This window comes from Lathyrus oleraceus, chromosome 7, assembly GCF_024323335.1.
Source record: "Lathyrus oleraceus cultivar Zhongwan6 chromosome 7, CAAS_Psat_ZW6_1.0, whole genome shotgun sequence".
In the NCBI taxonomy this organism is placed as follows: domain Eukaryota; kingdom Viridiplantae; phylum Streptophyta; class Magnoliopsida; order Fabales; family Fabaceae; genus Lathyrus; species Lathyrus oleraceus.
Genome location: NC_066585.1, coordinates 334,653,518 through 334,670,544, shown reverse-complemented (window position 1 = coordinate 334,670,544; position 17,027 = coordinate 334,653,518).

The window sequence follows — 17,027 nt, the reverse complement described above, 5'->3', positions numbered from 1 at the left end:
AACAAGTTAATAGGGAGTCGGGGACTCAGCCTATAACTGTCAAACACACACAAAAAAGAAAAAGGGCGCCCGGAGAGATCAGCTCAATCTCCTGCCTACATACTTCATCTGGTATGAAGATCAGGGCGATGTAGTTCCCCTATAGAGGGATAAAGGACTAGCCTAACCAGATAACAGAGGGAGACACAACTAGGGAGACTACGACTCGAGCCTAGATGTTATCATGCAAATTCATCCCTAAGTTAAGGTTTCTAGCTAACTGGCACAGGGAGCCAGCCTATCCTAGTCATGACTTGCACAGGAAGCAAGCCACACACACACTTAACTTGCACAGGAAGCAAGCCAAGCAAAACCTAACTTGCACAGGAAGCAAGTCTAAACTAATCCTAACTTGCACAGGAAGCAAGTCTAAACTAATCCTAACTTGCACAGGAAGCAAGTCAAACAATCCTAACTTGCACAGGAAGCAAGTCAAACAATCCTACAAGCACAGATAGCACACACTATACACAAGCAAGTGGCTCAAACAAGGGTTAGGTTTTAGTCAAGGGGTCATATCAACCTCGACAAACAAACCTCTGGAACTGGGTGAATGTGCTCTTAACCCTGCCATTGAGGGGCTAAGGTGAAGCAGATGAAAGGTGAGTGAAGGTAAGACTTCACGGCTCTTATCCCTGGCCTGGGAGAGCTTAAGACAAGAATGTGTGGGTTCAGAAAGTGGGAACCCTTCTACACATTTAAGACTGACTCAACTGTGCAATTGCACAAGATCTTGGGTTTTTATCTGTAATGCATCAACACAGTGGTGTGAGCAAAGCAGATGATGTAACACCCTTCTAAATACCCCAAATATTTAATTAAAATAACAACAATTAAATCATACATATCAGAGTAAATATTGTCACTCAAGGGTGTCACATAACAACTTCTTCACATAATTCAACATAAAAGCAGTCATACTCAATTTTATTCGACATAAAAACTCTTTAACAATACGCAGCGGATAAAATATTTCAACATCTGTAATTCATCAAAATTAACATTTATTCGACAATTCAAACATCCCGTCCCGATGTTACATCTATCAGAGCATGACCCTCTCACCACACTAGACTTCAAGCACTAGCTCCTACTCAACTCACTGCTCGTTACCTGAAAAATATTGTAAGGGTGAGTTTCTCAATCGATATAACAAATATTATAAATCATCATGTTATGTTAAGTAATTCTACACGTTAATCACCCAAATCATATCATGCATGCGGTAACGGCACAATCAACTCAATTATCATACGCAATTACAACGTAATTACAACTCAATAACAACATAAAGTGCAACTCAATGAGACTCGACTCTTTATGCATGTGGTACCATTTGGAGTAAAACTCCCAACTTAAAATCATTGCCAGTTTAGTGGCCATCAAGGCATAAGCCTTCAACTTTCAACTTAAAATTTTGCCAATCCAGGCCAACGTGGTGTGAGCAAAAGCCCCATAATTTTTGCCAATCCAGGCCAACGTGGTGTGAGAAAAAGCCCCGACTTAATGCATATGAATGTCTATGGCATGTACGACTTGAACTCAACAACATAAGAATAACAGCAACATAACAGCTTTTCTTTCAACAAAACAACTTATAATCAACTTTGGCTCATCAGCCTACAACTCAGTAATTTTCAACAAAGCAACTTAAAATCAACTTTGGCTCATCAGCCTACAACTTAATATTTTCAACAAAACAACTTAAAATCAACTTTTCAACATATTTGCATCGGCATTTCACAACATAAACTCAACAATTTTATTCATCACAATTAATTGCAATAGGCCAACTACCAATTGCATTTTCAACATAACAATCAACTATTTTTCCACACTGCAACAGTGTTAACCGGTTAACGCTATAGGTTAACCGGTTAACGCAGGACAAAAATACCATTTCTGGCAAAACGCAACAGTGTTAACCGGTTAACGCTATAGGTTAACCGGTTAACGCAGGCAAAACTCAACATTTTCTCAATTTATAACAGTGTTAACCGGTTAACACCCTGGGTTAACCGGTTAACGCAGGCGAAACAGCAGTTCCTGCGCTAACACAAGGCAGAATGCAGAGTTTCCGCATTTTCCGCCGTTGGAGGACTTCCGGACCTCCGACTCCAATTCCGTAAAAAGCGATACGTTCAGAATCTCACAACTCACACAGCCACCGATCTAATTTCAGCTTAAATTCAACTTATTCATCATAATATTTCAGCATCCATAATCTCAATTCGGTCAAATTAACAGCTTATCACTACCCATTACATGTTAATCGATAATACCCGTTAAACGACGATGAACCCCCCTTACCTGATATAATCCGGCAAATCTCTAAGCTTTAGCTTCTCCGTTCCTCAACCGTGCTTTTCGGCTCTTTGCCCTTCTTCCTCTTCTCTGCAGCTTCTCTGTTTCTCACGTGAAACCTTTTCCAAAAAAATGAAACCCTTTCCTTATTCCAACTTATATATTTTTCCAATAATTATTATTAATAATAATAATAATCCAATAATTCAATTTTATTTAATTAAATTAATAACTATATTATCAACTTAATTAAATAATTCTTTTTCTTTATTTGGGGTGTTACAACTCTCCCCCACTAAAAGAGTTTTCGTCCTCGAAAACATACCTCAAACAAATAACTCTGGATAAGACTCCTTCATCTGACTCTCCAGTTCCCAAGTCACATTGCCACCTGCTGGTCCTCCCCAAGCTACCTTCACCAAGGCAATTTCTTTACCCCGCAACTGCTTCAACTCTCGATCCTCAATCCTCATAGGTGATGTTTCAACAGTCAGGTTATCTCTCACCTGTACATCATCTACTTGGACAACATGCGACGGATCATGAACGTACCTCCTCAACTGAGACACATGAAAAACTTCATGCAAATTCGCAAGTGACGGCGGTAAAGCGATACGATAGGCTACTTCTCCTATCCTCTCCAAAATCTGATAAGGACCAATAAATCGCGGTGTCAACTTCTTCGACTTCAAGGCTCGACCAACACCAGTTATCGGAGTAACACGAAGAAACACGTGATCTCCCTCTTGAAACTCAAGTGATTTCCTCCTCTTATCATGATAACTCTTCTGACGACTCTGAGCAATTCTCATCTTCTCCTGAATCATCTTAATCCTTTCTGTAGTTTGTTGAACCATCTCCGGTCCAACCACAGCACTCTCACCGGACTCATACCAACATAAAGGTGTCCGACATCTCCTACCATACAAAGCTTCAAACGGTGCCATACCAATACTCGAATGAAAACTATTGTTGTAGGTAAACTCAATCAAAGGCAAATAACAATCCCAAGCACCTCCTTTTTCCAAAACACAAGCTCTCAAAAGATCCTCTAATGACTGAATCGTCCTCTCAGTCTGGCCATCAGTCTGCGGATGATATGCAGAACTCAATCTCAGCTTAGTTCCCAAAGCCTTCTGCAAACCTTCCCAGAACTTCGATGTAAATCTAGGATCTCTGTCCGAAACAATACTAGACGGAATACCATGCAAACTTACAATCTTCTCAATATACAACTCAGCCAATTTCTCTAACGGATAATCCATTCTGATCGGAATAAAATGAGCCGATTTCGTCAATCTATCAACAATCACCCAAATGGCTTCAAAATTCTTACTTGTCCTCGGTAACCCAGAAACAAAATCCATACTGATACTATCCCATTTCCACTATGGAATCGCCAACGGTTGCATTAGCCCAGACGGCTTCTGATGCTCAATCTTTGACTTCTGACAAGTCAAACAAGAATAAACGAAACTCGCGATATCTCTTTTCATTCCCGGCCACCAAAATAACTTCTTTAAATCATGATACATCTTCGTAGCTCCAGGATGAATACTCAACCCACTACGATGTCCTTCTTCAAGAATACTCTTCTTAAGTCCAGTAACATCCGGAACACACACCCGACTACCAAATTTCAAAATACCATTCTCATCAATTCTGAATTCGCCACCTTGACCTTGATTCACTAGAGTCAACTTATCAACCAAAAGCATATCAGATTTCTGACCCTCTCTGATCTCCTCCAGAATACCACTTGTTAACTTCAACATTCCCAATTTAACACTGTTGTGAGTACTCTCACACACCAAACTCAAGTCTCTAAACTGCTCAATTAAATCCAATTCCTTAACCATTAGCATAGACATATGTAATGATTTCCGACTCAATGCATCAGCCACTACGTTTGCTTTACCCGGATGGTAATTCAAACCAAAGTCATAATCTTTCAGAAACTCTAACCATCTCCTCTGTCTCATATTCAACTCTTTCTGATCAAACAAATACTTTAAACTCTTATGGTCACTGAAAACCTCAAATCTTGATCCATACAAGTAATGCCTCCACAACTTCAAAACAAACACCACAGCTGCCAACTCTAAATCGTGCGTCGGATAGTTCCTCTCATGAACCCTCAGCTGTCTCGAAGCATAAGCTATAACCTGCTTATTCTGCATCAACACACCACCCAAACCCAACAATGAAGCATCACAGTAAACCTCAAATGGTTCCGACGAACTCGGTAATGTCAGAATAGGAGCACTAGTTAACCTTCTCTTTAACTCTTGGAACCCTTCTTCACATTTTGAGTCCCAAACAAACGCTTGCCCCTTTCTGGTCAACATTGTCAACGGTAACGCCAACTTAGAGAATCCCTCAATAAACTTCCTATAGTAACCTGCAAGTCCAAGAAAACTTCTTATCTCAGAAACTGACTTCGGAGCTTCCCACTTAGACACCGCTTCCATCTTAGAAGGATCAACAGCAACACCACCTCTTGAAATCACATGACCAAGAAAACTAACCTCTTCTAACCAAAATTCACATTTTGAGAGTTTAGCAAATAACTTATTTTCTCGTAGGACTTCCAACACCACTCTCAAATGCTCAGCATGTTCTTCTTCAGATTTCGAATACACCAAAATATCATCAATAAACACCACGACAAACTTGTCTAGGTACGGATGGAAAATCCTATTCATATACTCCATAAATACTCCAGGTGCATTAGTCACACCAAAAGGCATTACAGAATACTCATAATGTCCATACCTTGTTCTGAAAGCAGTCTTCTGAATATCCTCAGTCTTCACACGTATCTGATGATACCCAGATCTCAAATCTATCTTGCTGAACACACTCGCACCAACCAATTGATCCATCAAATCATCAATCCTCGGCAAAGGATACCGATTCTTGATCGTCACTTTATTCAGTTGTCTGTAATCCACACACAACCTCATAGTACCTTCTTTCTTCTTAACCAACAGCACTGGCGCACCCCATGGTGACACACTCGGACGAATAAATTTCTTATCCAACAGATCTTCCAACTGACTCTTCAATTCAGTTAACTCAACAGCAGACATACGGTACGGAGCCATCGATATCGGTCTAGTGCCAGGTACCAAATCAATCGAGAACTCCACTTCGCGTTCTGGTGGTAATTCGTTCACCTCTTCAGGAAACACATCAGGAAAATCACACACCACGGCTAGATCACAAATCACCATCTTATCCTTGGCCTCCAAAGTTGCCAACAGCATGAACAACTCTGCTCCCTCAGCTACTGCCTCATCCACTTGCCTTGCTGATAGGAACAAACTCTTTCCTTCTTCAATCTCAGGAAAGATCACCGTCTTATCAAAACAATTGATAGAAACTCGGTTGAACACCAACCAGTTCATACCCAGAATAACATCAATCTGCACTAGTGGAAGACACACTAGGTCCATCCCAAAGTCTCTACCAAAAATACTCAAAGGACAATTTAAACAAACCGAAGTAGTAGTCACTGAACCCTTCGCAGGAGTATCAATTACCATACCACCAAACAGCTCAGATATCTCTAACTTAAGTTTCACAGCACAATCCAAAGATATAAAGGAATGAGTCGCACCTGTGTCAATAATAGCCACAAGAGGAAAGCCATTAATGTAACACGTACCTCGGATCAAACGATCATCAGCAGAAGTCTCAGAACCCGATAAAGCAAAGACCTTGCCTCCAGACTGATTCCCTTTCTTCGGCTTCTGACACTGACTTCCAATATGCCCTTCTTCACCACAATTAAAACAAATCACTTCCTTGTGCTTGCAATCAGCTATTGCATGCCCAGTCTTACCACAGCGAAAACACCTCTTTACTTCAGCAGTGCATACATTACTCTTATGACCAGCCTGACCACATCTGAAACAAACTATACCAGTAGGAGCACCTCCCCCACTAGCTCTCTGAGTCGGAGCAGCTCTTTGTTTCCCTTTCCCAGCTGGAACATCATACGGCTTGCCACGGTTTTGATGTTGCTTGCCTCTGCGATCACTGACAATCTTGTAATGAGCATTATTGTCCTCTTCAAATATCCTGCAGCTATCAACCAATTCAGTAAAAATGCGTATCTTCTGATACCCAACAGCTTTCTTAATTTCAGAGCGCAATCCGTTTTCAAACTTGATGCACTTTGAAAATTCAGCACCCGCACCAGTGTAATGAGGATAAAATTTGGACAGCTCCACAAATTTCGCAGCATAATCGGTGACAGACATGTTTCCTTGCTTCAGCTCAAGGAATTCAATTTCCTTCTTACCACGGACATCTTCCGGATAATACTTTCTCAGGAATTCCCTACGGAATACATCCCAAGTAACGTCTTCACCCGCCACGGTCAACCTCTCGTGAGTCTCTAGCCACCAGTCATCAGCTTCGACTGCTAGCATGTGAGTACCATACCGAACCTTCTGAGCTGGAGTGCAATCCATAACACGGAAGATTCTCTCAATCTCTTTCAACCATCCCAAGGCTGCATCTGGATCATGCTTCCCTTTAAACACCGGCGGATTCTCTCTCTGAAAAGTCGCCAAGCTACGTGATCCAGCATCACCACCAGCATTTGGCAAGTTCTGCACAGCTTGTGCCATCGCTTGCATTGCGGCAGCCATTGCAGCGTCATTCCTTCCAGCCATTTCAACTTATCAATGCAACACAACTTAAAGTTAGATTGGTAACAATACACAATTGTTAGACAAAACGACACGACAACTGGCCGGACGGACCAACCTGCTCTGATACCACTAATGTAACACCCTTCTAAATACCCCAAATATTTAATTAAAACAACAATAATTAAATCATACATATCAGAGTAAATATTGTCACTCAAGGGTGTCACATAACAACTTCTTCACATAATTCAACATAAAAGCAGTCATACTCAATTTTATTCGACATAAAAACTCTTTAACAATACGCAGCGGATAAAATATTTCAACATCTGTAATTCATCAAAATTAACATTTATTCGACAATTCAAACATCCCGTCCCGATGTTACATCTATCAGAGCATGACCCTCTCACCACACTAGACTTCAAGCACTAGCTCCTACTCAACTCACTGCTCGTTACCTGAAAAATATTGTAAGGGTGAGTTTCTCAATCGATATAACAAATATTATAAATCATCATGTTATGTTAAGTAATTCTACACGTTAATCACCCAAATCATATCATGCATGCGGTAACGGCACAGTCAACTCAATTATCATACGCAATTACAACGTAATTACAACTCAATAACAACATAAAGTGCAACTCAATGAGACTCGACTCTTTATGCATGTGGTACCATTTGGAGTAAAACTCCCAACTTAAAATCATTGCCAGTTTAGTGGGCATCAAGGCATAAGCCTTCAACTTTCAACTTAAAATTTTGCCAATCCAGGCCAACGTGGTGTGAGCAAAAGCCCCATAATTTTTGCCAATCCAGGCCAACGTGGTGTGAGCAAAAGCCCCGACTTAATGCATATGAATGTCTATGGCATGTACGACTTGAACTCAACAACATAAGAATAACAGCAACATAACAGCTTTTCTTTCAACAAAACAACTTATAATCAACTTTGGCTCATCAGCCTACAACTCAGTAATTTTCAACAAAGCAACTTAAAATCAACTTTGGCTCATCAGCCTACAACTTAATATTTTCAACAAAACAACTTAAAATCAACTTTTCAACATATTTGCATCGGCATTTCACAACATAAACTCAAGAATTTTATTCATCACAATTAATTGCAATAGGCCAACTACCAATTGCATTTTCAACATAACAATCAACTATTTTTCCACACTGCAACAGTGTTAACCGGTTAACGCTATAGGTTAACCGGTTAACGCAGGACAAAAATACCATTTCTGGCAAAACGCAACAGTGTTAACCGGTTAACGCTATAGGTTAACCGGTTAACGCAGGCAAAACTCAACATTTTCTCAATTTATAACAGTGTTAACCGGTTAACACCCTGGGTTAACCGGTTAATGCAGGCGAAACAGCAGTTCCTGCGCTAACACAAGGCAGAATGCAGAGTTTCCGCATTTTCCGCCGTTGGAGGACTTCCGGACCTCCGACTCCAATTCCGTAAAAAGCGATACGTTCAGAATCTCACAACTCACACAGCCACCGATCTAATTTCAGCTTAAATTCAACTTATTCATCATAATATTTCAGCATCCATAATCTCAATTCGGTCAAATTAACAGCTTATCACTACCCATTACATGTTAATCGATAATACCCGTTAAACGACGATGAACCCCCCTTACCTGATATAATCCGGCAAATCTCTAAGCTTTAGCTTCTCCGTTCCTCAACCGTGCTTTTCGGCTCTTTGCCCTTCTTCCTCTTCTCTGCAGCTTCTCTGTTTCTCACGTGAAACCTTTTCCAAAAAAATGAAACCCTTTCCTTATTCCAACTTATATATTTTTCCAATAATTATTATTAATAATAATAATAATCCAATAATTCAATTTTATTTAATTAAATTAATAACTATATTATCAACTTAATTAAATAATTCTTTTTCTTTATTTGGGGTGTTACAGATGACACACTGAATAGTGGGGGATAGATTGCATATCCCTACCTTCCACCAATTGCCTCTTCACTTAGGAGGTCTTTGACTCTATGCAGGGACAAAAGTAAACATCCACAAACATTGCCTCTTAAGGAGGGCTTCAGACAGTTGCCTGGCCAAGTAACAGGCCAGGTCTTCCAGACTACATGAAGATGAGAAATGATACCTCAATGCAAATTGCTTATACAAGCAAAGCAAAGCAAAAAGTTCACAAGGAACTAAGCAACTAAAAGCACCTGAAATAGTCAAGCAGATGTTAGTATACAAGTCAGAGTTAAATCAAAATGAAACAGACATCAACCAGTCAACACAAGCAAGTGAATGTGCAAGGCACAAAGCTTAAGGCATGTGAGCCAAGCCACCTACAAAACAAACAAGTTAGACAATGATATTTAATCAAGCTCAATCAAAAAGAATTGGTCTCATTGGCCATTTGTTGGTCAACCTGAAAACATGAGCTCAAAGGTGAGTAACAGGGCCACTAGGGCAAGCCTAGGGTCAAAAATGAATGAGAAAGTCAAAACAGCAAGCAATGCCCAATCAAAATCAAGTTCAAACATTTAAGAAACAAACCCAATTGGTTTCACATTCATAACAATCACCATTATCATTTCATGAACAATTTAGGTCAAGGTATGGCATTTAGAAGCTCATAGAAGTCAACAGCAAGACTTAACTCAAAAGCAATCCTAAACATTTCCAAAAATCACCAAATAAATCATGACCAATCACAACCCACAGCATGGTAAGCATGTCAAATTTCATCCCATTTGGACAAGTGGAAGGCAGTCAATGAAAATCAGAAAGTCAAAGCAATTTTGAACATGCTCAATGAAGTCAACCAAACATGCATCAACTTAGAAAAATCATAAATCAGAGATGGTGTATGATAAATGAATGGGAATAAAGCCATGGCAAAGATGAGGATGTCTAGTTATCACATGTCAAATTTCATGTCCATCTAATAAAGTCTGAGAATTTCACAAATGAAATGGGAACATGTGTCACACAAGGTCAACATATGACTAACCAGGAGAGAAAATCTCAAACAATTAGGAAATGCCACAAATAATTCCAAGAAAATTCACATGTATACTAGACATACAAGAGTAGGTTCATGCAAAATTTCAATCCATTTTGAGGTCAAGAAGCATGGTAATGAAAATCATGAAGTTGGTCATCAATGGTGTGACACAAATTGTCACACCCTAATTCAAAAAATCATAACTCACAAACCACAAATGATAAATTCACAAACTCTACACCAAAATCACCATGAATGTGTCTAGTTTGAGCACAAAAAATTTGGGAGCCATTGGATACATTCTCATCATTTCACAAATGTTTTGGCAAAGTGTACAAAATTTGGTCACATGTCACAAACCCTAAGGCCATTTAAAAATTACCCAACCAAAAAATCTGGAAAAATTATGATAAAAAAGTAGAGACCATGATGAACACAACACAAAAAATCCCATGATTTTTGGATCAAAAATGGATGCACAATGATTTTTGGAAGATTGGATATCAAAGTGAAATAAAATGAAGAAATTAATTGAATTAATATTGAAAGAATGGCATTTTTGTAATATAGGAATCCACTTATTGCTGCACGGTCGTTTTGGCCAATAGATTGGAATGTTTTGATTGGCTGGTGAAATTAAAGGCCATGCACACGTGAAATGAAAGAAAATCTGGGCAAGGTAATGGAAACCTAGGGTTTCTACTGTAGCATTCATCCCTCTTTCAATCGACCAAAACTTTTTCACTCAGAAACAGCAATTGGTCATACCATTGTGATCATCAAGCAACACACAACCTAAATCTAACATTGGTTTTCATTAAATCAAGCTGGGCAAAGAGAAATCAATGAGACAAGCTTGGATGACCAACATTCATTTCATCATAATTCAAACATTACTCAACCATTTTTAAAACTAAGACCACTGTCAAGTTCAGCATGGAAAGACCTTTTGAAAGCATGTATCAATTTGACAAAAGAGGGAGGTCGAATTTTTACCAAATTGGGAAGGCAGATGAGATGCAGTGGCTGTTTGATGCTTTTGAAGTGAAACAGTTGAAGCACAATCCTCCAAATGATGATTGGTGAAGGTCCTTTGACTTGTGGATGCTTAGCTTGGCTTCAACCTTGGACTGTCATGGTTGAATGGCTGTTAATGCAGTGCTAGAACAAGTGCTTCCAGATGTGAAAAGGTGATTGCAATGTGCTCATGATGTTGTCTTGATGATGAATCAACAAAAGCCAGGCTTGGTTATTTGGAGTTTTGTTGACTGTTTTGGAAAATGGCCAAGAGTGAGGCTTTGAGAGAAATGAGAGGACAATGGTTTTTTTTTGGTTGATTATGTTGGCTGCAACTCGAGGTTCAAAAATGCTGAAAAGATGGTGAAAAGCAATGGCCAGGGTTTAGTTCATTGAGAGTTCTTGACTGAGTTTGAAAAATGCCAATGAGTGAGTTTTTGGAGAATGATTGAAGCAGGTTGGTTCTGCTGTGTATGTTGGCTGCTATTGCTGGCTTCACATGACAGAAAATGAGGGAAGATATGGTATTAAGCAAAGCCAGGTTTTGTTGGAAGTTTTGACAGAGAATCACAAATGCACAAAAGATGAGTTTTTTAGCATGTATGAAGTTTGTTGGTCTGCTGTTGGTTCCTCATGACAGAAAATGGGGTTTTAATTTGCTGTTTCATGTTGCTTGGATGAGGAGAACCAATAAAGCTTGCTAGGGTTACTTGAGATTTTGGGAGATTTTGAGAAAAATGGCCAAGGATGTGTATCAATGAATGAGTGAATTTTTTTGGTTTGTTGCAGTTGCCAAGGGTTTGTAGCATGACAGAAAATGATGAACAAGACTGCTATGTGCAGTACCAAGCATGGCAAGGTTTTCTGTCCTTTTGGAAATTCTTTTGACAGCTCTTTTAAATGCAACAGCAGGGTGAGATTTTGAGAGAGTGAACCATGCTTCTTCTGCTGTCAAATGGCTGCTATTAGTGTTCATGATGCATAAAACCTGCTGTTGGAAGTACCAAGCATGGCAAGGCTTTTGGTCCTTTTGAGGATTTTTTTGGAGATTTTGAAGATTGGCCAAAGTGAAGTTTTTTAGCATTAATGATTTTCTGTTGGCTTGATGCAGCTTCTAATGTTCTCAATTGACAGAAAATGATGTCTTAATCTCCTGTTTTTGGTACAAAGCATGGCATGGTGGATAGTATGGATAGGTATGGTTGAATTTGTACTTTTCTTCCAATTCAAGCAACTAAGTATGGATACATGATAGGTGCAAGTACTGCATAATTTGAGCTTGCAAACATACTTTAAATGACATTTCTGAGCTATTTCAATTGGCCAAATGGTAGAAAAATGATTATATCAAAAAGTCAACCCTTGGTCAAACTTGCATTTAAATGAGATAAGTCAAAAAATGCCATTTTGATTGGTGAAGTTTTGGCTCATGAAATTTATATTTTTGGAAAGAGGGGATCAAATGTGACTTGTAGGAAAAAACCCCACCAAAATTGGCCAAATGGTTTGAGAGATATGGCCTTTTGAAGTTCAAGATTTTCTGAAATCGATTCGATCATAACTTGCCAACCACACATGGGAATTGAGAGTTCTTGGACTTTTTGGAAATGGGAGAACAAGATCTTCAACTTTCATGTTGGGCAAAAATTCATTTGAAGCTTGTATCATGATGTAAGTTTGAGGATCAAGACTTTCCATTTTTGGTAAGTTTCAGTTACGGGTCCAGTTTCCATTTTTGGAAATTTCTGATCTGGCTTTAAATTCTTCCATGATGGTGTTTGACATGATATATGAGGCCTATTTGGACATGAATGAGACCTCTCAAACCATTTTCCATCAACAAATCACTGATTAAATGAACAGTTGACCAACAGTTGACTTTTCTAGGGTTTTGGATGACTGAACCTCTTCTGGTGAATTCCAAACCCTAATTCCTTGAGAACTTGACTTCAAATGATGTCCCAAGTTGTATGAACTTGTTGGACAAACCCTAGGGCCTTGGCTCCTTGAGAATTGTGCTTGCTTGCTTGACTGACTGATCTCCTGACCAGTTTGACCCAATTTCTTGATTGGCTTGCACTTGAGGCAAAAGAAGCAATGCAATGCTATGCAATGGACCATGATATGCTATGACCTAATATGAAAATGTATGTACAATGATAGGTGCAAATTTGAGGTGCTACAACACCTAAGGCGACGATGATCATATTTCTGGCTTTCCAATCATAGCTATACTTTTTCTCATCCTCTTCATTCCATTGTGCTTCAGGTTTAGGTATAACAACACCATCCATATTGGTCATACTTATTTCCATAGGACCATCTTGGATGACTTTCCATACCTTCATATCAATAGAGTTGGTATGGGCGCACATATAATCTTTCCAATAACTATAGTTTCACCAGTAAAAATAGGCGCTCTATTGTACACCCCTTTAGAATCGTTACTCATTTTCTAAAAAGTTATATACGAAGCACTAGATGAACTGGTGCTCGTGATACCACTTGTTAGACGATAGTACGGATCTAGAAGGGGGGGGGGGGTCGAATAAATCAGTATTTAAAATTTAGCGCTTTTTAAAATTGTTTTGAAAGGTTATGAAAGCTCCCTAGACCACAATCGTCTAAACGATCCGTTAATGGAAAGATCGGATATGCGTGAAACCAAATGGAATGACTAAGATAAAGGTAATTAACAACTATCTTAATTAATCAATTAATTACACCAATCCTTTATATAGTTGCCGCTAATGATGAGATAACACAATAGGAGAACAAGTAAAATATTGATACACTCGTGTGAAGTTAATTTTATCAAACACTTGGTGTGCACTCCACACCAAGTCTCAATTTCACTAAAGTTAATTGTGCAGAATTTTCCTTAGTTGCAATCAAAGTGATTGCACTAATTTATCGAACAACTTTAATGCACAACAATTAAGCGAGATTAAGTTTACAATTAATTTCATACAAGACTCAATTTATGCAGAATTTAAAGAGTTAAAGAAAGAGAGAACAACATCAGATTTGTTTAGGCAGTTCCCCAATCGTCCTTGCTTAGAGTACGTCTGCCCCCAATTCTAAAACTAGAATTGATATATTTATTATCAAGTTGCAAAGTTTATAAAATAGAAGAAATAATCACCATTAAGCAAACCTAAGTGTTGTTGCAGATCCTATTTACTTCTCTCCCCTTGATTCGAGTTAAACCAAGTGCTTCAAGCGTTTCGAACAAACCTCTAATTGTAGCTACCTTATTGCAAGAACTCCATGTTCTCCAAAACTCTAGCTCAGCTAATTTCGATCGGATATGTGTGAAACCTCCGATTGCATCTACCTTATTGCAAGAACTCCATGTTATCCAAAATTCTATCTCGGCTGACTTCAATCACAAGACGCTTGAACCCAAACCTTTCTTCACAATCCTCCAGTTACCGTTACTTGTTTGAACGAACCCACTGTTCTTCAAACCTTTCACTCGGTTGAATCTATGAAGCAAAGATTTGTGCAAAAACCCCAAATTCATGGAGGACAAAACCCAATAGTTTTATTCAAGAAAAACCCACTCAAAGCCTCTACCCAAAATAAGATTACACAATCCTATTTGGACGTTATCACCACAACAATTGCAATATGATCAACAAAAATTGTTATGTGTGGTTGTTGAAAATGCAATGAAGAATGAAGATGAAGAGAAACTTTAGTGTATATATTTCACTTTTCTTATTAATAGTTGAAGAAGAGACTATAAAATATATATATATGATGCATGAACCAAGTAACAGACACAACAGAAGATTTTTGCAAAAATACACAGCAGAAAATTGAGTACCAATAGCGACCACTCGACCTGTTCATACCTCAGCAAAATTACTCAAGTGAAGCAGGCAATGAGTCGACTCAAATAGGGGATGAGTCGACTGAAACATGTTTTTCCAGTGTTGAGTCGACCTATGACTCGACCTGTTCAGACCCGTGGTAACATGGTTCAAATGAAGCAGGCAATGAGTCGACATAACATATGGATGAGTCGACTCATTTAGTTTTCCCAGGATTGAGTCGACCTATGACTCGACCTATTCAGACCCGAGAGTTACACATAATGGGATATGTCTGAATGAGTTGATCGCTCCAAGGCGTGAGTCAACTCAAAGTTATTTAACTGTCAAAAATTGGTTTTTGAGACATATTTTGGTCAATTCAAACCATTCTCTTATGAACCTAAGGTACCAACGATGATCGAGTGCATTATTCACATCTATGATATGCTCCTATATGCATGGACAAATTAAACTTATACTTTAAGCATGTTAGAGGATGAATGCATTCTATGATATGATGACATCGTCCAAAGCACGCATTATGAGCAACTAAAAAGGTTTGACATCATTAAAGTAAGTACTAAGAATCTTTGCCCTCACACCTTCTACCTCTGATTTTTCTAACCAAACAATAAACATCCTTTCTAACCAAACCATTTAAATTTCTTCTGATTCTGAGAGATAATCTGAATCTAACCCTATCATAGACCCTGCGGAAATAAATGATTTAGCTAGACAGTTCAAGTCAGAGGCAAATGAACGTCTCCACTATGTAGTTCAAGACTGCACAAACTGTGTCAATCCTGCTGAGAGTGATGCCGCCTAGGTTGACCTCATAAGGTGGATGAACTCATGCTCCAAGGAGATTAAGGAACTTTGTTTTGAAGGTGATCATTTAAGATTCAGTGACAAGCTAACTGAATACTTAGAACCTCTTGTGGACTTTTTCTCCCCAAGAATTCCTATAAGACAACTTCCTCCTTTTGGAACTAAAATCCCAATAGTTGTGACTATTGAAGAAGAAGAAGTAACTGAAACTGAAGTGGAAGCTCCTCCTCCTGCTCAAGAAACTGCAATAGTAACATCTTCTAGATCACATCAATCTGTAGAAGCTGAAGGCTCTGGTTCTGAACCCATTCCTCTAGTTCTGAAGACTCTGCAAAAGTTGAAGCAAGAGAATGAAGTTGTAAGGACTCGGTTGGACAAACAAGATGAGATGTTCAAGGAACAAGCTGAAACAAACAACGAGATTGGATGGATGCTTCATGCTATCTTATCCAGACTGCCACCCCCTTTTTAAGCCTTAATTTTTAAAACTTGTTGCTTTCCTAGTTTTTTAAATTTTTATCATTTCTGACTCTGTACCTTATGTTTTATTCAATGAAATGAAGTTCCATTTTGTTTTACTTTGTCTATTTTCTTTCTTTTTGATTGATGATAAATGGGGAGAAGAGTGATACAATTTTGATATACCTATTTCCTTTTGGACACCCAACATTTTTCTTTAATATTCTTATTTATGACTCTGATTAACTAATATGGGAACTTTGAATAAGTTCATCATGTTTCATGTTAACCAAGATTTTCAAGAGTTAATATTTTTCAGAAGACATTAACCAAGTTAATATGAGTTTGAGTTACCCAGGTGTATATAAGTTCCAGCAAATCAAGTTATGATACAAGGCCGATAACCAGCCTTTCTGATACTTAAAGCAAAGTCAAGTCTGAATACTTATGTAACCAGGCTTCTACATTATGAGAAGTTATTTCTTTCATACTGATTGAGATATTTTATATGTAAAGATTATTTACAGTCTTAAATTCAGGGAGAGTTTGCAAATTTAACTCTGAAATTCTAAGCTAAAAAATAATTTTAATAGTATAAAATTCAGGGGGGAGTTTACAAACCCCATTCTGATGTTTTATGTGATTAAACCTAGTAAAAATTATTCATCAAAATTCATGGTTTTGTCATAATAAAAAATGGGGAGATTGTAAGGACAAGATTTGGTTATGCATCTGACCTTTAGTTTTGATGATAATAATATATTGTTTCTTAGAGAATAATTTTATACCTTAATGGTTTTTTCTAGTGTGTATCTTTTGCTAACAGGTTCTGATTCTGAAGATTTGGTGAGTGACATCAACATATTTTGGACTCAACACACTTTGACTCTGAAGAGATACAA